Source organism: Canis aureus, chromosome 37, assembly GCF_053574225.1.
Source record: "Canis aureus isolate CA01 chromosome 37, VMU_Caureus_v.1.0, whole genome shotgun sequence".
NCBI classification, from domain to species: domain Eukaryota; kingdom Metazoa; phylum Chordata; class Mammalia; order Carnivora; family Canidae; genus Canis; species Canis aureus.
Window position 1 is genome coordinate 9,147,246 of NC_135647.1, and position 24,794 is coordinate 9,172,039.

The 24,794-nt window shown below is 39.5% G+C and overlaps 1 long non-coding RNA gene across 1 annotated transcript in view; it reads right to left on the reverse strand.

The window, feature by feature from the left end:
• Nucleotides 1-22,229: 22,229 nt before the first annotated feature.
• LOC144306568 (uncharacterized) overlaps nucleotides 22,230-24,794 on the reverse strand; it is a 98,763-nt gene continuing 96,198 nt past the window's right edge. Inside the window, exon 3 of the long non-coding RNA XR_013373643.1 lies at nucleotides 22,230-23,998. This is a non-coding gene — a long non-coding RNA (uncharacterized LOC144306568). The remainder of the gene's footprint in view (nucleotides 23,999-24,794) is intronic.

The window sequence follows — 24,794 nt, forward strand, 5'->3', positions numbered from 1 at the left end:
TAGTCATTCCATTGCATAAAGCCAAATTTCTGTAAGTGTATCTCTTTGCCTGAAGTCCTTCCTTGAACATTACTTGCAGCCTGCTGCAATGAGTGTTCTCATTTTTTGCTCATCTGAAGGAAAAATATATTTATTTTTCTTTAATTTTTGAAATATATTTTCCCAGGGTTTCAAATTCTGGGTTGACTGCTTGTCTGTTTGTTTTTCTTTTAGTATGCAAAAGATATGACTCAATTGTTATCGAGATTCCATAGTTTTTTAAAGAATTAGTCTTCTCTTCCCTCTTTGGTAGAACATATCTTTCCTCTTGGAGTGCTTTCTCTTTATCTTAGATTTTTCAGCATTTTGGATGAAATTTATTGAGGAATGTTTTGAGGAGAGAGTATTATTTAGCTTGATGTTTTCAGAGCCCCCTACATCTGTAATTTTTGTGTCTTTCATTAATCTTGGAAAACTCTTGGCCATTATACTCTTAAATGTCTCTTCTGCCCTGTGTACTCTCTCGTTTCCTTCCTGGACTCTAACTCAGGGTATAGTAGAGCTTTGGACATTGGCCCACATCTCTTAAAATTCTTTTTTGTTTGTTTGTTTTCTTTGGTGCTTCAGTTGGGTGATTTCTATGGAACTATCTTCAAGTTTGCTGATTCTTTCCTCAGTTTTATCAAATCTACCATCAAAGACATTCTTCATCTCTGTTACCATGTTGTTAGAAAATGTCCTAGTATTTCCATTTGATTTTTTTTATGGCTTCTGTCTTTCTGCTGTAATTCTCCACCTGCTCATACATGTTGCTCACTTTTCCTATTATTGCCTTTACGATACTCATCATGAATGTTTTAAATTCTCTGTTAGACAGTTTCAACAATTGGGTGTAAATTGAGTCTGGCTTTGTTGATTTCTTCAATTCTTGATTTTAAGTGTGTGTGTGTGTGTGTGTGTGTGTGTGTGCTTTGCTTTCATGTGCTGTATTGTTTTGTTAGGAAACCAAACATTGTGTGTAGACTACGCCAAACATGTAGACTGAGGTAAATAATATTTATGCCTGGAAACAGGCATATGCTTTCCTTTGCTAGGTCTTTAATATGGTTTGGAAGTCAATCTAGTCAAAAACCAAGCTGGTTTGGGGATTTGTTATGGGGCTGACAACCCTTAGTGTGTGACAGACTTTCAACTTGTTTATGTTGTCTTATGCTTAGGGTCAGGGCTGGTTTATCAGAGGTTTTCCCTCAGTGTTCTACCCACAGCTTTAGGTCTTTCTTCACACTTGCCCCACACTGAGGGTCTCTCCACATGCTTATATTCCTTTCCAGAAGTGGACCACTATTACTTTTTTTAAAAAAAGATTTTATCTATTTATTTGAGAGAGAAAGAGATAGAAAGCCCAAGCAGGGGGAGTAGCAGAGGGAGAGGGAGAAGCAGACTCCCTGAAGAGCAGGGAGCCCGATGTGGCACTCGATCCCAGGACCCTGAGATCATGACCTGAGCCAAAGGCAGATGCTTCACTGACTGAACCACCCAGATGCCCCTAGACCACTATTACTTGTTACTCAGTTCTTGCTAGCCAAATGGTGGGGATAGAGGGAACTGTCTCTCTTGTGGTCCAGCCTCAATCTTTGGTAGATGCCATGTCATTGTCTCTTGGAGGTAGGGACTCAGTATTCTCACTTCTCCTGAAGTAGGAGATTTCTAATGGTTGAGATGACCCCCACTAAGGGATAAAATATTTTGTGTTGTTGTTTCCTTTTTCCCATTACACTGTTGTTGTTGTTGTTGTTGTTGTTGTTGTTTACCTGTAGCCTGAAGGCTACTGGGTTTTGTACCCTTCTCCTAGAAGTCTGAGACTTTTGATCTGTAGAGGAGATAGGAAAGAAAGATCAGGAAGGGCTAACCCTTTCCTGTGATGCTGCCATTCCCCTCCCAAGGGCCCTCACTGAGGGAGGCTTGCTCCTCAGTCTTCCTCACAAGTACCCAGTTGGTTCCCAGGAGGAAGAGGATGCAAGTGTTTCTGAATAACCTTTATGTCTGTGGCTCTCAGAGTTTCCATATTCTGACATTAGCCAGCACTCGCCTTCAGAATTTCATAAACATTTCAATGGAAGCCCTTTCACACAACTATATGAAGTCCAACATCAGTCCCATGTAAGCAAGGGCTGGTGCCCCATCTTCTTCTGAAGGCACTGGTCTTCTCTTATATTTTATGTTTTTTGTTTGTCCTAAGACCTTACTATCTGATGGTTCCAGAAAAGCTGTGAATTTGCCAATTGCCTGGCTTTTTGTTCTTGTTGCGGCAAGGTTGGGAATGGCCTCTTCCTAGCTTTCTCCATTCTAAATGGAAGCCAGAAGTCCCCACTTCCTCCCAACTTCCCTGAATTTCTCTACCTTTTACAGCAAAATCCCACAAAGGAATTGTCTGTTCTCATTGTCTTCAATTTCCCTCTCTCCCCTTTTTATGTTTTTCACATATGAAAAGTTATAAACTGCAAGATTATTAATGAGCTACATGTGACAAATCCCCGAGTGGATATTTAGCCCTCATCGTACTTGACATGTCAGTAATTCTAGACACAGCCCACCTCTCCAATCCCTTTGAGATAGTTTCTTATTTGCCCTAGGATATCACACTCTCTGGGCTTATCTCCTCCCTCAATGGCTACCCCTTCACAATTTTCTTTGTGAAGGAGCTTCCCTATCTTTCCATCTGCAAAGATTCTAATGTCCCATGAATCATTCTTGGGGCTTCTTTCCTTTACCTGCATTCATTCCCTTGACCTCATCAGACTCAGGGCTTTATATATCATCCAAAAATTAATGACCCCAGATTTATATATCCAAGCTTATAATTCTACAATTTTCCTCTCAATACCAGATTTACATGTGTAACTTCCTACTCAATATTCCATTACTTGGGATGTCTGAAAGGCATTTTATTTATTTTTTTTATTTATTTATGACAGTCACAGAGAGAGAGAGAGAGAGAGAGGAGAGAGAGAGGGGCAGAGACACAGGCAGAGGGAGAAGCAGGCTCCATGCACCGGGAGCCCGACGTGGGATTCGATCCAGGGTCTCCAGGATCGCGCCCTGGGCCAAAGGCAGGCGCCAAACCGCTGCGCCACCCAGGGATCCCCTGAAAGGCATTTTAGAAGGACCATATCCCTATATGTATACAATGGAATATTACTCAGCCATTAAAAATGACAAATACCCACCATTTGCTTCGACGTGGTTGGAACTGGAGGGTATTATGCTGAGTGAAGTAAGTCAATAGGAAAAGGACAAACATGGTCTCATTCATTTGGGAATATAAAAATTAGTGAAAGGGAATAAAGGGGAAATGGAGAGAAAATTAGTGAGATCATCAGTGAGGGTGACAAAACATGAGAGACAGCTAACTCTGGGAAGTGAACAAGGGGTGATGGAAGGGGAGGTGGGCGGGGGGGTTGGGGTGACTGGGTGAGGGGCACTGAGGGGGGCACTTGGCAGGATGAGCACTAGGTGTTATGCTAAATGTTGGCAAATTGAACTCCAATAATAAAAAATATTTTTTAAATAAAAAATAAAAATGGGCAAGCTGATTGGGGGAAAAAAAAAACTCCTGTACACTTCTAATTTAAAAAAATATATATATTCCAGGCAGCCCGGGTGGCTCAGTGATTTAGTGCCGCTGCTTTCAGCCCAGGGCGTGATCCTGGAGACCCAGGATCGAGTCCCACATGGAGCTCCCCGCATGGAGCCAGCATCTCCCTCTGCCTGTGTCTCTGTCTCTCATGAATAAATAAATAAAATATTTTAAAAAATAAAAATAAAAGCACCATATCCTAAACCGTGCACCCGATCTCCCCCCATAACTGTGCTCCTCCAATAATTTTCCCCATCTCAACAACTAGCAAAATCTATCCTCCTAGCTGCTTGGGCCAAATATGCTTGCATCATTCTCAATTCCTCTAGTTCTTTCATACCTCACATCCACTAAGTCATCAAAACCCATAAAATCTGCCTTCAAGGTCCATGCAGAAGATGACCACTTATATTTGCCAGGACGACCACCTGATTCAACACACCACAGTTTCCATCTCACTGCAAAAGTCTCCAAGCTGCTTTCCTTGCTCAACTCTTCTGAAGTCAGGCCCCGGTAAAATAGAAGTCAAAATCTTGTTACTTTGCTCCAAATCCTACATGCCTTCCCATTTCACTCAGAGTAAAAGTTGAAGTCCTCACAGTGACCTGGAAGACTGATCCACAATGTTGGGAGTGAATTAGACAGTTAGGTAGTCGGGACCGGGGTTCCCAACTAGGAAACATGGAATCAGGACAGCTAAGATGAAACAGCACTGACATCCTGTTCTGCAGCTTAGACAGGACTGCACTGATATTCTGCTTTGCAGCCTTCGCAAAAATGACTTCTGCAAATGCCCTAAAGTAAGACAATTAACCACAAAAGCATCTGTCAATATCTCCAGCAAGGGCCAGTTAAGACCTAAGCTCCCAGATGTCAGCAAGAAAAGACCATCAGCACATGGGCATTAACCTAATAAGTAGACAGACACATGACCAAAACCCTGATTGGCACGACTCCACACACCCTGATCACTTAAGAAAGTTCTGAAGACCCCATCAAAACCCTTAAACTTAGAAACTCCAAGGGTAACCCACTCAGGTCCCCCCTCCCTCTCTGGGAGCTTTCTACTCTTGCTCAATAAACTTTGCGTGGCTGCCCACCACTCTTCCCTGGTCTACTTCTTCACTCTTCAAAGCAGCATGGCCAAGAACCCTATAACAATATAGGTCTGATTCTGCTTTCTACCTCGTCCCCTTCACACCTCACTGCCGGAGAAGCTGCTCTGACTTTATGTTCTTCCTCAAATACTCCAGGCAGCTCCTGCATCAGGGCCCCTGCAAGTATTGTTTCCTTTCTTGAAATGTTTCCCTACCAAGAATCTCCATATTTTATTCCCTGACCTCTTTCCAACCCTTCCTTCCTCAGTCATCACCCCCAGAGGCCCTCCCTGCTGCCCCATCTAAATCACAGCTGCCTCTCCCACCACCCCCTCTCACCTCCTCCCAGCTTCACCTGCTCCTCAGTCCTACCAGCCCTCTTACCCTCTATATAGTCAATTATATGTTTGTAAACTGCCTTGATTTTTCCCACAAGAATGTGAATGCCTTAAAGGCATGGAATTCTGGAAGTGTTGTTTGCACTACCTTCAGCCTCCAACACCATATCTCAGCACATAGTAGGGGCTAGACAAGTATCTGTTGAATCAATGCAATTTGTCATAGGCCTGGATTTTTTAAATGGTTGGGAACTTCACTCGGCCTTCTTGTGAGAGCCACTTTACTTCCCCCCTCCCCCAAAGCCCTGAAATGGTGCTGCCATCCACCATAACATATCAGGACATTAGAAGGAAAAAGTTTTATCTTCTCACACTGGCAGCTCGAGCGCTCAGATTTACTGATCTCTAAGGGCCCTTAGGTACCCACTGTTTATTTATTTTGGAATTATTTTATTATCAGCTTTACATGGTTATAAACCCTTACCAGGATGGAAACCCCTAAGAGGACTATTATTACTCATCCTCAGGATGCTCCCTGACCTGACCTTGAGAAATAACTGCAGTTCCTTGCAGAAGCTGGAAATAATAAAATCTTCCTTACTTGCTCTGGGCCAAGGAGGTTTCTGCCCAGCGCCAAGAACAGGCTGTTGTTAGCCATGGAGTGCTGCAACAAGTCTCCAGAACCACCCCCAACGCTCAGGAGAAATATACCCTCTCTCACTAGAAAAACCATGGAATCTGCTACAGCCAGGTATTGCCAAAGGTTTTATTCATGCGTGTGTATTTCTCTCCCTACAACTAATAACAAACAAACAACAAAAAAGAAACAAGCAAATGAAAATACAATTCTTGCCTTCTTAAAAAAAAAATAGGTCAAAAAGTTCTTTAAATTATGAGAGGAACATTCTATGTACAATTTCAAAAATAAAACAAGTTGCCATAATCAGAACATCCCAAGATAACCAACTTCTTCAATTTTGTGGATCATCTGTCTTTTTTTCTATGAAAATTTTACCATTGTGTTGGCTCACAAAAAGGCCCCCTACACATGAGGGTGAGACCACAGAAAGATGCAGACCTTTCCAGATAAGTAGATGGTGGTTTTAATAAGCAAGAGGACTTATTTACACGGTTTGTCTTAGGCAGCTGCAGACAAGAAATCTCCATACCTGCCCACCAGAGTCTCGAAAATTATTACAGAGGCTGTAACTAGGTTTAGCCACATATACCATCCAGACAGTCGGCACAACACCATACTCTCTCAAAACCGTATCCTTGAAGGGCTTCTGTATGGGAAGGAGGCGGAGTGGGGTGACAAGCCTACATTTGACCTCCTCCAACAAACCGTGGGCTTAATGTACGTGGAATTACATATCTTTTTGAAAACAAGTACTATAATCATTATCAAGTGGTTAACAAAAATTTAATGAGCCACAAACTGTGAACCATGTATTCTAGACATGTGGCTTATATAACCAAGAAGTAAACCCTGTCCTCAAGGGCCATAGACTAGTCCTACCCCACAGCAATATAACACAAACCACATACATAAGTCCAAATTTTCAAAGAAATGGGTACAATTAAATTTACTGACATATTTTATTGAACCCAATATATCTCAAATATTATCATTTCAACATGTAATCAATAGAAAATTATTGGGGCACCTGGCTGGCTCAGTTGGAAGAGCAGGCGACTCTTGATCTCAGGCTCATGAGTTCAAGTCCCACGTGGGGTGTAGAGACGACTTAAACAAATAAACTTTAAACAAAGAATATAAAATTGTAAATGAAATATTCTACTATTTTTTTCATAGCAAATCTTCAAAGTCTGGCATCTATTTCTCTCTTGCAAAACATATTGATTTGGACCAACCCCATTTCCAGTGTTCTTTTTTTTTTTTTTTAATTTTTATTTATTTATGATAGTCACACAGAGAGAGAGAGAGAGGCAGAGACACAGGCAGAGGGAGAAGCAGGCTCCATGCACCGGGAGCCCGATGTGGGATTCGATCCTGGGTCTCCAGGATCGCGCCCTGGGCCAAAGGCAGGCGCCAAACCGCTGCGCCACCCAGGGATCCCCGTTTCCAGTGTTCAAAGGCGATATAGGGCTAGTAGTTACCATGCTGGACGGGGCAGTTGCAGTTCAAAAGGTCACTTTTACAGGTTTCTAAGTTTTTATCTTCAGTATTATCATCTTTGATGCCTTCACGATATGCCACTGAGTCTATGTGATCATTGTCAGTTTTTTGAGCCTTCAAGTTAGCTCCATTTTATTTGCAGTTATGAATCAGTCAGCCATGGATTTATTTTTCCATATTTTGAATTAGTATTTAATTAGACTGCTCTCACAGAGCTGGAATGATTGAGGCAAAAGGTTCAAACATGGTAATGGCTTCTGGTGCACATTTTCAAGTTGATTTCCAAAACACTGAGTGATATTATCCTGCCTCTAGCAGTGTGTACAAGCCAGCTTCACTCAGCACATCCCAATGCTGGCCCTGCAATTCCACATCCTTCCTGACTTCCTTCCAGGTTTCTTGGGCATCAACTTTCCAGAGTTGTTGCTTTTTGTTGTTGTTGTTCTGTTTGTTTTTGTTAATTTGGTTTTTTTGGTTTTGCTTACTTTCCTTGATTTAGGGTATCCATTGGTTTTATTGTTGGTGTTTTGATGTTAGAAAATAAATCCAGTTCTAATTCCACACTCACACTGCTGCTCACAGAACTTCTCCTCACTTGTTGGGCCAATCTCTACCCAGCAAGGAAATACAACTCAGAGCAGAGCGGGATTTTTCTATCATCTCTGTTCTTTATCCTATTCTCACTCCTGGGAGAAGATCTACTAGAATAGGAATGTGCCTGGAAGTTTTGCTACAAGACACAAAAATTAATTAGTGAGAGATATATTTAAATGGTTTATTTGTTTTAGGAATGTAAACAACATGAGAACCCAGGGTAATTGGGTCTACCCATCTGAATGCAAAAGGTAGCAGTAGTTATGAAGAGCATCCAAAAGAAGGAAAGAAAACAGAAAAGGAGAGACAATTCTATAGATTCAAAGTAAGTGGATTCAGCCCTAAAAGAAAGGCTAACTGGGGTCAATGCAAAAGAAATATTTATAATATCTTCTAGGTTTTAAGAAATAAGAAAAGCCCAAGTTTGTGTTATTTCTGGTGATAGACTGGGTCTGTTTACCTTTCCTGTCATTGTGGGCCAAAACATTAGGACCATTTGTATTTTCGGCTAATTAAATAATACAAATATGTTCCATTGGTATTTTATTTGTGTTTCTAAGAGAACAAAGATTAAATATTCTCCATAACTTTGTTTCTGGCTTGAGTACACATATTCTTTTTTTCCTTTTTCTTTGGAAATAATCTTAAAAAAAGAGTTGCAAAAGGAATGCAGGGAATTCCTATATATAGTTGACCCAGCTTCCCTGATGCTTACACTTCACATAATCATTATAAACTTATGTAAACTAAGGATTTAACATCAATATAATATTATCAACTGAACTATTTGGATTTCAATGTTCTTCCCCTAATGTCCATTCTCTACTCCAGGATTCTACATCATGTGCAATGATGGAGGTCTCCTGGGTCTTCTATCGTCTATAACAGTTTCTGTCCTTTCATGACCTCAGTACTTCCAAAGAGCATTCTGGTCAGGCACTTCGCAGAATGTCCTTCAATTTGTGTTCTCTGAGGCTTTCTCCTAATTATGCTGGTAACAGTGGAGTAATGGGTTTGGGGGGAAGAATACAGACAGAGTGAATGCCTTTCTGAATGCATCATATCAGAGGGTGCCCAAAACCAACAAAATCTACTACCGGTGGTCTTGGTTGTATTACCATTATTATTATTTATTTTATCCATTATTTTTCTCCATTTTTCTCAAAAATCATAAAACAAAGAAGAGTGACATTTGAATACAAGTTATGACTTTTAGAAAGTTACATTCTAAATACTGTTTCCTTCAAACTAGTCACCATAAGAGACTTCCTTTTCCAATAAAGCTAGCACCATTTGTTTTTCCATTTGTATATATTTTTTAAATTTTTAAAATAATTTTGCAGCAATAAGGAAAAAAAAAAAGTTTTTTCCAGAACTATTCTGACAGAATGCTCCATTACCCCTGCACCCAAATAAGGATATTCTCCTACATAACCACAATACAATCATCAAATAGAAGCTAAACTTGTTATGTGTTGCTACCACCTACCCTACAGACTCCAATCAAGTAGCCTAATATCCCAATAAAGCCCTTTCTAGAAAAAGGATCCATCCAGATAAACAGTGCAGTTAGCTGCCATGTTTCTTTGAGCACCTTCACTTCAGAATAATCTCTCAGTCTTCCCTTGACTTCTAAATCCTTGACATTTGAAAATTAAAGACCAGTTAATTTATGGAATGTCTTTAGGTTTATCAGAAGCTTCCTTGTTATTAGATTCAGGGTAAGAACAACATGGAAGTGATCCTGGTTTCTTCTAGTTGCACCTTAACATGTGGTACATGATGCTGCTAGGTTTGATTCGGTGATGTTGATTTTGATCTCTTGATTCAGATTTTATCTGCCAGGTTTCTCCATTGTAAAGTTTCTATTTTTCCTCTGTAAGTATAAAGTATGTGTGGGGAGGTACTTTGAGTCTGTGAATATCTAATTGCTCATCAGACTTCTAGCCATTAGTTTTAGCATCCATTGACATCCTTGGTATTCAATTATCGCTATGATAGTTGCCAAGTGGTGATTTTCTAATGCCATTATATTTTTCTCTACTTCTTCATTGGCATTCTGCTGTAAAAAAAAAAAAAGGCTTTTTCTTTTCCCATTTATTATTCTCTAATTTACTTATATCCATATGTAGAGACTTTGAGATTTTTATTTATCCAATTGGTTATAATCTAGCACAATCGTTTTTTATTTTATTTTGTTGTTCAATTTCTCCCAGATTTGACAAGTGATTATGCCCTTTAAGTTGGTTCCCATTGTTTGTTAATATGCCTCTATGATTCTTAAACACTACCTTATGGAACAACAAAATATTCCAGGATCATACTTTCCTGGCCTGAACCCTGAAATCAGTCATTTTTTCAGAAAGTTCTGGTTCCTCAGAGTGGAGAAAGGAATTTACAAGTCATGATCTGGGTTCTAGGTGTGTTCACTGCTGATGTGTTGCTATCTCTAGGCCCTCTCAGTGGATGGAGCCTTACACATACACTCATGTCTGTATTTATTTCCATCACTAGTTGTATACATTGAAAACCATGAGTCTACACTAATACCACCCATTAATATCTGATCTTCTGGGTCTTCATTTTCTTCCTTTCCAAATTTGTAACTCTTCTCTCTGACAGTGAGCAATGGACTCACTAGCCTCATTATTCCTCAACATATTCACTTACTGGACCAATCTCCTTTAAATGTGGTCAATCTCCCATCACTGCCACCACTGCCAGCTCACACAGCCACCCACCTTACTGGCTCTTGGCTGCCACCCTGCTTGGATGACATAGTCCTGGCACTGGGCTGCCACCTCTATCACCCTCCTTACACAGTACACTCCTCGCCACACTCAGGCTCTGACACTCATGCGGGGGTGCCACACCCCAATGCTCCAAGACATGGATGTCTGCCTTGTTCAGCTCTACCCAATGGCTTTTCTCAGGAACTATTCAGGAAGAAGAGAAGAAATGGAGATAAGATGGACAGAAAGGAAGAATGATTTGAAGTAGTTTGGACTCTTGCTAAAGAGTACTTGAGTTGTATTTCTTAAGGGTCTCATTACTTCATAATCATATGAAGCCATGATACTCTTTAGAAAATCTGCTATAAATTATCAACCATTTGTTGCAATCATCAAATCTAACTTCATAGGATAGAGATCACTAAAGATAAAAGATTATTATACCATCTCTGCCATACTCATTAGGATGACTACTATTTAAAAAGTATATAAAGGGGATCCCTGGGTGGCGCAGCGGTTTAGCGCCTGCTTTTGGCCCAGGGCGCGATCCTGGAGACCCGGGATCGAATCCCACGTCGGGCTCCCGGTGCATGGAGCCTGCTTCTCCCTCTGCCTGTGTCTCTGCCTCTCTCTCTCTCTCTCTTTCTGTGACTATCATAAATTTTTTTAAAAAGTATATAAAAATAAATAAAAAATAAAAAATATAGAAAACAACAAGAGTTGATGAGGACGTAGAGAACTTGGAACCCTTGTGCACTGCTGGTAGGAATATAAAATGGCTAAGCATCACGGAAAACAGTACACAAGTTCCTCAACAAATTAAAAATAGAATTACCAAATGATCCAGAAATTCCATTCCAGACATATACCCAAAAAGAGTGACAGCAGAGACTCAAAGATATTTGTAAACTTGTGTTCATAGCACCATTAATCAAAATCGTCAAAAGGTACATGTAACCAATGTCCACCAATGGATAAATGGATAAACAAAATGTGATATATACATAAAATGGAATATTCTTCTGCCATAAAAAGGAAGGAAATTTTGACATATACTTTAACATAAGTGAAACCTGAGGAATATTATGCTAAGTAAAATAAGCCAGTCACAGAAAGACAAATACCATATGATTCTATTTCTGTGAAATACCTAGACTAATAAAAGGCAGAGACAAAAAGCAGATTAAAAGTTAACAGATATTAAGGGCAGGGAGGATGGGGAGCTATTGTCCAATTCTAGAGTTTCACTTTTGCAAGATGGAAAAAGTTCTGGAGATGGATGGTCCTGATAGTCTCAAAACAATGTGAATGTACTTAGTGCCACTGAACTATATGCTTAAAAATGGTTACGATGGTAAATTTTATGTCATTTATTGTCTCAGTTCTGGTTGCTATAATAGAATCCCATGGACTAAATAGCTTATAAACAACATAAATTTATTTTCACAATTCTGGAGAGTGAGAATTCCAAAATCAAGGCAGATTAGGTCTTTGGTGTCCTCTCTTGGAGGGAGGGGCGAGGGAACTCTCTGGGGTCTCTCAGGGCACTGATCTCAATCATGAGAACTCCACTTGCATGACCTAATCACCTCCCAAAGACCCCACCTCTAAATAGCATCACACTGAGGACTAGGTTTGAACATATGAACTTGGAGGGTGGGAGAGGGCACAAATATTCAGATTTAGTCATGTATATTTTACCACAATAAAAATACTTTTAAATATCATACAAGCATTGAATATTACTTCAGATAAGATGTTTTAGAAATGTCCCACGCATGCAAACAGTGATGGAGCAAGTGTATATGTCCTGCATAATGACTATCCTGATAGAACAATCCCCGTATTTCCATATTACCTCATAGAAGCACTTAAATAGTTACAGTGATCCTAATAGTTGGCTATCTTTAAATTCAAGAATAGATCATCTTGGAGCAAGTATTCTGTTTTGGTCTTGGATAAGTTAACATGAATTCAATTTATCCTTTAAAAAAACATGTATTTTCAGGATAATTTCAGCTAAACACACCTGAAATGTCATAAAACTTTCTCAGCCACACATATAGTAAAAGAAATGTCAAAAGAAACAACAGATAATGATGCGAATAAATTCTCCCAAGTCCATAAATTATATATTGGAGTCAATTTGAATAATGCAATCAATCCACATGAAGGTTTTAGGCAACCTGATTAATTCAACAAACTTTCATTGAATGCTATTTATGCCAAATACAGTGTTGAGTAATGAGGCTATAGAGATGAGCATGACCTAATTTCTATCCCCTTGGATTTTAAATATTCTAGGTGGGAGAATATAGAAGGTAAGAGCAGAACTGGCATCTACTCAAAACCTGAATATATTATTTTATGTAATCCTTGCAACCTCCCTATGAGTTAGATATTATTATTCCCATTTTTCAGGTGAGCAAATTGAGGCTGAGAGACATTAAATAAATCACTCAAGGGTAACTAATTGTGAAAAATAGAGATCTAATTTCTGTGTCAATCCATCTGATTCCAAAATCCATGCTCTGTCTCCAGCTTTACCATGATATGTTCTATTATACCAAGCTAGATAACACAATGTAAACATAGAAATAAATACTTCTAGCCCACTGCAGCACAGGTGATACTAAAAATACTTAGCTCCTTAGGTTAGACTAAAAACCATTACTACAAAGTGATTAATTCTAAGTGGAATTTGAGATTAGATAGGAATTTTGTAAGTGACAAGGAAGAAGGAATATCTGATGATACTGAGAAGCCAAAAATATTTTCCTTTTTCCTTAGTATCAGGATTTTGCCTCTGGTAGAAATAATCCTCCTTATTCTCTCTCCTATCCATCTATTTCTCTCCTTGAAAAACTGGATAAAAATTCAGCAGTGCAGTGAAAACACTAATTCGAAAAGATCTATGTGAACCTTTGCTCATAGCAGCATTATTTACAACAGCCAAGTATGGAAACAATCCAAATGTCCATCAATAAATTATTAAAGCAGGTGTGGTGTATAAGTATGATGGAATATTACACACACATAAGAGAGAATGAGATCTTGCAACAACACGGGTGAACCTAGAGGTGTTATGCTAAGTGAAAAAAGCCAGAGAGAGACAAATACCATATGATCTCACTTATATGTGGAATCTAAAAAATAAAACAAACAAAACAGAAATGGACTCAGATACAGAGAACTCACTGGTGGTGGCTAGACGGCGGGGTCAGGTGGGGCGGGGGGGGATTGGGAATTGACAAAACAGGTGGAAAGGATTAGGAAGCACAAACTTCCAGTTATACAATAAAGAAGTCACAGGGATGAGAAGTACAGCATAGGGAAAACAGTCAATAACACTGCAAGAACTTTGTGTGATGAGCATTACACAGCGTATATAACTGTTGAATCCCTATGCTGTATACATCAAACTAGTAGAACGCTGTGGTCAACCATACTTCAATAATAAAAATATTTTAATTAAAACATTAAAAAAATAAATAAAAGTAATTGTTTGGGGATCCAAAGAAAACCTCACCAGTGCACAATTCTAAGTAAGACACCTTTTCTCACTCACGCACCCTTCCAATTCACTCTGGTCTATAGCTCACCCACAAGAAAGTGCTCCATTTTTGTGCTATTTTAAATGTTCTCAGACCTTTGCAGAGTGAGAATGCTGGTTTCACTGTTCCCCTTCTATAAACAGATGCTTACGGAAAGCTACGTGCCTTTGAATATGGGGTTGGGGCAGTTTGTAATACTTACACTTGGCATCTGTGCAGGGGTATACCAACTTTTATCTCTTTTGCATCCCCGCATCGCGTCAATAATCATTTTCAACCCATGAGGGATGCTCAGGAGATATTACTAATTGATTTTAAGTTTTCTCAAAGAACATTCATTATCATTATCATTATGCCCACACTGGAAAAGTGTCAGATGTCAATGTCTACTTGGTAGAAAGAAATGGACTCGTGAATGTTAATACCTCTGCGAAATATTTTTCTATAGATAGCAATTTTCTAGGAAAATGCTCTTTTGATATAATGACTGCATACAGACTCATTCGTCCTCTGGGGAAGGAAGAGCACCCCTACATAGCATAGCGCACCTCCCAGACTTGCTTAGTGATGGGGCTAATATAGATGCCCAAAGCTACATCCCCTACCCAGAGCTGACATTCTTTTTATCCGTCATACCTCAAGCATCAGAACACTAATTCATGTACAGGATAAGACAACTGCCAAATTATTAGACTACAGAGAGAAGCTCCTCAGACACCTGTCATGTTGATGAAAGCAGCACCGTCCTCTGACCTTTGCTGGTTCAAGGTCGATAATGAGACAAGTCAGGCAGGAAGAGCAGCGGATGCCGACTCCATTAACGTGCGCTGTGTGCACACTCAGGAGCGCTGCATCTCCTGTCAATTAGTGCAGGGAAGCTGGGGACTGCTGATTACCCGAGACGTGGCGGAGTGAGCCGCAGTTACCTTTACTTCTGTAACCTGCTGCATTTTAATTAGCCCCAGTCCCCTGGCTATTTCTTCAATGCTTCATTATTGCCATCTTCAAGAAACTCAAGTAAGGCTTTGTACATCTCACATCACTAATTGGAAGAAATGTGGAACATTCTAGTAATGGAATTGGATGACACTGGACTCTGGGCAAAGGCTTTGCGGGGCTTCTCAGAACAATGTAGTCGTGACTTGCTCAGAGCTGCGTGGAGCAGGACCAGTCAGAGAACCACAGGGAGAGAAGAATGGTTTTCTGGTGGAGAAGCCATGGGGATGCAGCCAGGAAAGAGACCACATAACTGTGTGATGGTGGCTACACAAACCAGCGGCTTCATCCAGGAGTGTGCCTGTACTCACTCTTACAAAGGAAAAAAAAAAAAAGCCATAAATAAGCAATCTGAGCAAATAAAGGAATAAAAGGAAGGAATTTAAAAATCTGAAAAGGAAAATGTCTTCATGCTTTTCATGCTAGTCTCTTATAAAGAGAAAATTGTCTGAACCTTTGCAAAACCATTCTACTCAGATATATTTAGGAGAAGAGTTTAAAATGTTAAAAAGGGAGCGGACTCTCGTTCTCATCCACCAACACCGTGGTTCTCAGAGCAATAATTTGCAAACATGGGTGAACCTCACAATCACCAGTAGCACTGGGAAAACACATTGCGGACTCACACCTCCCCTCTTTCAAGTTTCTGACTCAGTTCGTCTGGGGTGGACCAGAGAATTTATATTTCTAGCAAGTTCCCAGGTGTGGCTGCTCCGGCTAGTGGGGGAAGGTCACCATATTTTGAGAACAACTTTCCTGGAAACGGCTATCCAAAGTAGCTGTAGCACCTAAAAGAAATGATCAATCCTTGCCTTGTAAAACACACACAGTTTTATATGTGATCACCTAAGTGAGTTCTTAAGATGTTAGCATGAAATTTTATATGGATGAATATCATTCTTTTATTTAATTGCATAAACCTGAAATACTTGTTTAAGTGAAATTCTTCAGTGCAAGAATTTTTATAAAGAGTTCATTGTAGAATAAAAAAGGCATCTCTTTGGGGCACCTGGGTGGCTCGGTGGTTGACTGTGCCTTTGGTTCAGGGTGTGATTCCAGGGTCCTAGGATCGAGTCCTGCATCAGGCTTTCCACAGGGAGCCTGCTTCCCCTCTGCCTGTCTCTGCCTCTCTCTGTGTGTCTCTCATGAATACATGTTTTTAAAAAGGCATCTCTTTGCATGTGTCTGTAATGTCTTTTTCTTCACCTGAGAAACTATTTCTTTGTATATGTTAAAGGGTAATTCCTTATAGACGGAACTGCCTGGAACAATGACCTGGTAAGTACTTGAAGTAGTGGAGGATGTGTGTGTGTGTGGTTATGTTACAGTTTAGTTGAGTGTGCTAGCCATTGATTTATATAAAAGAGTATACAGAGCTAAATATGATACATTATATACAATATCGTTATGACTGGACATTATACATAATATCATGACTATGGAAAGCTCATTTTGGTATATGCAGACTTGAGATACTCATCTGTAAGATGTGGAACTACCTGGGTTCTGGGGCACCTGGGTGGTGTAGTTAGTTAAGCATCTGACTCTTGGTTTTAGCCTAAGTCATGATCTCAGGGTCCTGAGACTGAGCCCCACGTGGGGCTCTACACTCAGCATGGAGCCTGCTTGAGATTCTCTCTCCCTCTCCTTCCACCTCTCCTGTTCTGGTGCACTTGCCTGCTCACTCTCTCTCTATCGAATAAATAAATGAATCCCTTTAAAAAAATCATGGTTCCGGGATCCCTGGGTGGCGCAGCGGTTTAGCGCCTGCCTTTGGCCCAGGGCGCGATCCTGGAGACCCAGGATCGAATCCCACGTCGGGCTCCCGGTGCATGGAGCCTGCTTCTCCCTCTGCCTGTGTCTCTGCCTCTCTCTCTCTCACTGTGTGCCTATCATAAATAAAAATTTAAAAAAAAATCATGGTTCCTTCTTGCTTTAAGACTCATGACATGAAATTTTCTATTTTTCTACTATTTCTCTTTTAATTTTCTATTCTACTTCTATTTTCTAATTTTCTATTTTCTGCTTGAGTCCACATGTTTACTGCCTAGTGTGACATTCAGATTGGAAATGAACTTTTTAAATTCTGAGTTCAGGTTCTCTGGCCAGTTATATTTGTTTCTTCTGGATTAGCACCAGTTAAAAACACCTGTTTGTTTGCTTCTCCTCCATGTTCCTGAAGGCAGAAGTTCAGATGCACTGCACATTCTAAAACACCAACTCTGATGCTCCTAGGACAAGTAATGCATTAAAAAGGTCACATTCTAGGGGTTCCTGTGTGGCTCTGTCAGTTAATCATCTTCCTTTGGCTCAGGTCATGATCTGGGATGGAGCCCCTGGTCAGGCTCCCTGCTCAGCAGGGAGTCTGCTTCACCCTCTCCCTCCCCACTCCTGCTCTATCACTGTCTCTCTTTCAAATAAATAAATAAAGTCTTTTTATGAAAAAAGGTAACATTCTGAACTGCAGAAAGATCAAGTCTTTTGAGAAATTCTTCCTATGGCAGAAATTGAAATCCTTAGAAAGAGCACTGAGAGATCATTAGATTTGAATTCAACTGAAAGATCACTTGAAAGTTGCTTTCTCTATTCTCTTTATTTGACCTAAATTAGAATATCCAACACTACTGACTCAGTAGCCTAGTATTCTGAAACTAATGAGTTCTGAATCCCTCAGATACCATTAAATCTGTTGAGAGCTTCCAATCAAGTCTGTAGTTCATACTAATTACATAACAGGTCAAAGCCTGACTCCATGGTGGCATGGCACCTGCAGCGGATATCTTGAATGAGGAGTGGCAAAACAGCACATGTCAAAATATAGTTCTACCAACTTGGCTTCGGCCTAATACTATTTTTAGAAATGTTTATTTGGAGGCAATAAGGTTTTTTTCCAATCACATTTTTCCCCCTTTGGGCCCAACTAGCCTACATGAAACCAGACAATGGGGAGTAGAAATGTTAGTAAAAATTAAAGTCCTCATTCAAAGTTCTCATAAGAGTTTCAACCTTCTTCTAAAAGCACAGAACCAATAAATATTTAAACTTGCTGACCCAGACACCTTAGTCTGTGTCCTTGTACACATAAGGCATGATGGCTCAAGATTTCAGAAACTGAAAGCCTAACCATGAATCTTTCTTCTCCTTTCAGCCTCCAGAATTTCAGAATTTGAGTGGATTATCCCTTTCTTAGAGCATTCGTGGAACCCCTCCTTTTCTCTCTCATCACCTTAGATAATAAAGTTAAAACAGACTTTCTCCCACATGGTGGCACACCTCAGATCAAAAATCACCAAGTTTCCATGTAGAAAACTCCTTTTCTTCACCCAAACCGCCAAAGGGGCCAATGTCACCTGGCACTTTCAGGTGACAAAACATGTGCAGGTCAGGAAGGTGGGGAAGAAGAAAAGCTCAAGCCTTTTCTGACATTGACCTTCTAGTTACATAGGGAACATACAGAGAGCTTGCAGGTCTACCACCAAAAGTATTCTCATTTGTAGAGGAGTAAACTGAGGCCCTGAGGATGGTAGTAACTAATGTGAGAGCAGAGCCAGCCCCACACAATGTTATAAATCACTTCCTATTGGGCCACTCTGCAGCTTCTCTGGGATCCATGCATTTACAGCGAGTTGCAAAAAAACAGAATTCCACTTTATCTGTGCTCTCTGTATAAAGATGATCACAAATTGGTTGCTCAAAGTTGTATTAACTCCTGTATATTTTCAGCTTCGATACAGAAAAATAAAGACGTAAATTTTAAGAGTGAAAAAATTATCGCATGCTAGAGTCACACATACTTGATTCTACAAATGAGTCTACTGACTTTTCACATCGTGTATACCCAAAATCTTGCAGCTCAAGTTTTCATTTCCACCAAGTATTCTGGTAGTTTCTGAGACAAACCCAAGTTTATGGTTTCCTTCAGGCTGTCAGGGTAGAGCCTATATCCTCCTTATACAGACCTAAGGGAGACAGTTCCAGCCTTCAGGGATCAAATCACTGAGACTACATGCCCACACACGAGCAAGAATGTAAGGAGTTTATAAATGAAAAAGGTGTCGTTATTTTTTAACCACCTACTGTGTGAAGCATCACATTCCTCCAGGAATAGAATTGTAAAGGAAGAAAAAAGAGAAAAAAGGAAGGCGTGTGTGTGTGTGTGTGTGTGTGTGTGTGTGTGTGTGTGTGTGATCAGACTGCCCTCTGGTGGACATAATTTATTTCTTTATTCTTTGAACATATAACAAAGGAGAAAGAAAGGCCCTGAGAAAAAAACACAGGGAAAGGAGGAATTAGAACATGAACAAGAAGAAAAAAGGAGGGAAAGGAAAGAATATAGACAAGAAAGTCAAAAGAAAAAAAGCAGACTAAATATACTGGAGAGTAGAGGTCAGGGACGTCAAAAAGGATACTTAGGTTAAGGAAAGGAAGAAACAGGATTATGAGCAAAAACAAAGACCAAACAATGACTGGTGTCACCTCACCATTTGATTAATCCCAGAATTTATAGAGAAAATTAAAAATTGTAAATTCTAAATAGATATGGCACATTTTTTCAATATATCTGCTTTGATCCTTTAAGCTGTTTTCATAGCAGCTCTTAGACATGAAAATTAAAGAAACATTTTGTGTAAGTTAACTTTCTTAACTTTTTTTTTAAGTTACAAGTGGAAAATTGCTTTTCCTTGCACGTTTATAAGTGGAACATAAATCCTGATAGAACATACAATCACAAATACACAGTGCTGGGTCCTCTACACATCTACCACAAACTGGAGAGGAAAGTGACTATTATTTTTGTTTTGTTGATAGAATGATTTGCTCACAGATTTTCTAACTATTTATTTGCTTTGAGGAAAACAATACAGGTTAAAATACTATAAAATTTAAGATGAATTGGCATTTTAAAATGTGATTATTACACAAAAGACTATATAGTAGGAGTGGAAGTCTTATTGACAACTGCAAAGTCCCTCATGCATTCTATAGTCAAATCTTGGCATGTGTATTATTAATGCCAGGTATGACAAAAGAGAAATTTGGAGAAAAACTAGATCCACCATCCTCATGCTACCAACCTTACATTCTCCCAAAATACCACCAAACACAGCCATGGTATCTCTGTCCCAGGGTAGGCATGAGACCTTCACTGTCCATCCCTGTGCAAGGGATTCACAGGTGCAGAAGTGCAGCTCAAGTTCCCATTCCTTAACTTTTTACCATCAGCTATACCAGTGTAGAGTTCAGTCCCATTCAGGCACTGATTATGACCTGCTCCTTGCTACTGAAACACACACAGTGGTCTCCATCTTATTGAATTAGCAGATTGCTTTCTGCTACAAGACTGGAATCCCCCTTAGCTAGTTAGCCAAAGGGATATTTTGAAAAGGGGCAAAATTAATTAAGTTCATTAGCCTTTAAGACATCTTGGGGCCTGCAACCAAACTAAAGCACAGTCAGCTGTATCTGATTCTGTGCCAGAAATCACAAGTGAAGATGTAACAGAAGGAAAAGAAAAGCAACCATCAAAGGTATTTTTCACCAACAGATCCCTTCCTTCTATCCCAGAAAGGGCAGCCAAAGAGGCTGCACTGAACATCCTTTCCCCCACCCCTCGCCTACAGGTAAAATGGAGAGGTGTCTCCTTCTCACAAATGCACCTTGGCATGGCTGCATCTCCTCGGCTCATTCTTGGCTGAGCTCCTGCTCTTGGGACTAAAGGGAAATTCAAAGGGCATTCATATTCAAGTGGACTGTCATAAAGATTGACCTTTGGTCTACCGTTGGTTCTAATGCTCGGACACTATGTTACTCAGACAAAGCACCCTGTCTAATTTACCATATTCCCATTAGGCAGTCACCTAAAGGTGCTGATAATGAACATGAATTTTACTATCTAAGTTTTCAATTTCTAGGGAGCAGTGTTATCACCTCTTGGTCTGCACAAGTAACCTAATGATATGAATCCCTTTTTATTCCTTCTCTCCTTCTCTCCCTCGATTTATTCACTTCTATCATGCCTTTCCATACTGAAAAGGAAAACCTAATTATCTTCACTAAGAACCTTCATTTTGCTCAAGCATGAAAAAATGAGCTTCACACTCTGCTAGCAGCAGCCCCTGATCAAAAAAAAAAAAAAAGAAAAAGAAAAAAAGAAAAAAAAAGATCTCTCCCACTTGGAGAGCAGGATATATTACATGCAGGGATCAGACAATAGGCAAGATAAGTTCCACAATAGTAGAACAGAAATTCAAATCACCATTAATGAAAAAAAGTCTCCCAAATTTAGCATGATAAAAGTTTAATATCCAGGGCGAAATCCACTTCCCATACTAAAAAACTTTTAGCTTAGAAGATTATTGTTGGAATAGTTAGCTTTGTCAGGGAGGCAGTGTTGATTACAAATACATTTACACTGGAACGTAAGTCACAGGCTTTAGAACCAACAATAACCAACAACCAACAACCAACAAATTTCACTTGCTTTCTTTTGAGAAATTACAAACTTATCAAGACCAAAAATGAGGAGGTTTTCTTGCTCAATAAGCTAAAGGGGTCAGTTTTACTAAATGTCTACATCAATCCATGATAACAAATTGGACATTAGTAAAAATGTGAATTATTTTAAAGAATAAAGACGATGAATTTAAGCCTATTTCTGCTTCACAGCAATTCCGGGTGTTCACAAATAGCAATGCCAACTGTTGATATTTATTATTAAGTGTAATGGGTAGGGTACATCTCTGAACATAAGCCAGGTTGATGATGCCAAAATGACCAGCTATATTTCCAACTATTTATATTTACAATATAAAATTCATGTTTTCAGTAATTGGAGAAAACCAAAACTGAGCTTAATTTTTTAAATATATTCCATTTAACATAAGTAGGAAAGTGAAACTTCAATCAACTTAGTTAAAAGTACATTCCTGTAACTAGATTAATTCATAATTCATGTGATTATCTTCATCAGATTAATTTTCTTGAGACTTATAATTATTTTCCTAGTAATTCCTAACTTAGGTCCACAGCTATTGACTCTAAAGTTCCTTAGTCATTCAGAAAACATTTATTGACTACTAGGTGCAAGAAATACATTGTTTTATTTTCTAATTGATATTTTTCAGACCCTGACACTAGAGAAAAGAACGCAGACACATTTCTGATATTGTTTCATAAATGTCTTGGCAATCTGTTCAGTAGTACAATAAATCCTAATAGAACCTGGAAGAACCAGGAAGTCTTCCTGAAAGAGATGACACATGAATGGAATTTTTTTTTTAATTTTTTTTTATTTATTTATGATAGTCACACACAGAGAGAGAGAGAGAGAGGCAGAGACACAGGCAGAGGGAGAAGCAGGCTCCATGCACCGGGAGCCCGACGTGGGATTCGATCCCGGGTCTCCAGGATCGCGCCCTGGGCCAAAGGCAGGCGCCAAACCGCTGCGCCACCCAGGGATCCCATGAATGGAATTTTTAATAATAGTAATAACAATAATACTATTCTAAATGTTTCCCTTTACTTTTCATTTACTGTTCACAGCTGGGCTGTGATAAATGCATTATCATCATCTCATGTTACAGTTAAGGAGATGGGCAAAAAAAAAAAAAGGTTAATTTATTGCCTATATCAGTATAGAGAGGAAATAAAAGTTTCCAGATACCAATCTAAACTGGCCTAAATCTATTGTCCATTCTTAACCATCCACCATGAATTCTTTCCAGTTTTAAGCAGAGGGAAAAACAGGTTCAAAGGTCCTGAGGTCTGGAAAAGCACCAAACTTCGGGAGGCCAGGAAGCAGGTTGGTATAGTGAAAGCATGGTGCATAAGATGGCTATCAGTTCCTAAAATCAATCTAAATTTATCAAGAAGAATTGTAGGCACTGTTGGTTATAACCTTGATTCAGATGATTATACTAGTTAGAAAATATTAGTTGTACTAGTTGTACTGAAGCACAATATAGCTCTAAAAGGAAAGAGAGGACTGTAGGGTCAAGCCCAGGCTATTAAATGCTTTGGCCCAGAAGTGATGTCTGTCACTTTCACATTTCATTGTCTAACACAAGTTCCATGATCACATTTAATTTCAAGAGTGCAGCAAATTCGATTCCCCTTGTACTTGGAAGTTAAGCAGGACTGGCTTGGTAATTTTAAGTAATACATACCAGAGTTCTTGGTTTTCACACTATTGAGAGGTAATAATAACATGCAGCAGGTAAAAATAGGACTTGAAGTCAGACATGACCAGGTTGGAATCCCAACAGCATAATTTATCAATTTGTTTCATTCTGATTATGGTACTTAACCCTCAAAATTACATTTTCTTCTTCCTAAATATAGAGGCATTACTCTTTCAAGATTGTTGCAGTGTTTAAATGAGATGATGTATCAAAACCATCAGGTGAGTACTTTTGACGTAGTAGAAGCCCAACAATAAATGCTGGTTTTAAGTTGACCAAGAATCTGCAACTTAGGAGAAGTGAAGAGCAGATTTACAAGAAGGATTATAACATAGTAGTTGATTACAATGGTTACCTTAATTTATATAACAAACTATTCAATGAGGCAGCAGGAAACTAGAGTTCACATGCCATAAACAAGGGATTCTCTACTTGTTTCTACCTTGTTTTTATTCTCTACCGTATTGCTTCAAATAAATTACCACGATCTTAGTGGCTTCAAACAGTTCTCATGCATTAGCTTATGGTTTTGGAGGTCAGAGGTCCAGGCTGGGTTCAACTAGGTCTTCTGATCAGTTTCTCTCCAGACTGAATCACAGTGTTACTCAAGTTACACTCTCATGTGGAGCTCAGGGTGTTTCCTCCAATCTTGGCCGCTGTTCCATGACACATCGCCCCTGAAGCCAGTTCACAGCATTGGATGTTTGCTTTCTTCCAGGCCAGTGAAAGCACTTCTCTCTGACTTCTTCCTCTGTAATGAATCAGAGAAGAATCGCCTGATTTTCTCATGGCCACTCCAGATAAGCTCCCCTTTGCAATGAAACATCACATCATACTCAGAGGTTCTGCTCATACTCAATGGGAAAAGACGATACAAAGGTGAGGGTCATTGGCAATCATCTTAGAATTCTGCTTACCACATCCTTTCACAATTCTTACATGTCAAGCACAGCAAGGTCTCTAAATACAGTGATTCATGGAGATAGAGCATGGGAGGCATCCATGGTATGTATATAACACACAATCCTTAGTGCCAACTAGTGTAGGATTCCTAGAACAAATAATTTGTTTCTTTCATTTGGAAACCCATTCCTAAGGGAAATCTTCACATATTTGTTCTGAGACAATTTTCCATGTGTCATGCTTTCTGCCCATCTTGCAAACAGAGGCAAATACTACCCTTTATCCTAGACTATCTTTTAAAGGATATTTATGGTATAAACAACCTTGGAATTTAGAGATTGTGTCTCCCTCCAGAGCAAAGGGCATGTTTGCTTACTAGCTTGTGTGATAAAATCTCCTTCCAAAGCAAAGGGCAGACATGCCTCCTGCCCATTATAAAAGATTCAGATTTCCCAAGTCAAGATTCCTCCCCTGGAACACAGCTCGAGTGTGTAAGAGACATCCATCTGGGTCCATCTGCTTCATCCCCATTGGAACATGGAGGCAGAAGGAAACTGACCAAACAGTCTGGTGACTGATTGCTATGAGTAATAAGTAGTCATTTGTCTCTGACCCAGAAGCCTTGTGTCTTCTTCCAGCAGCCA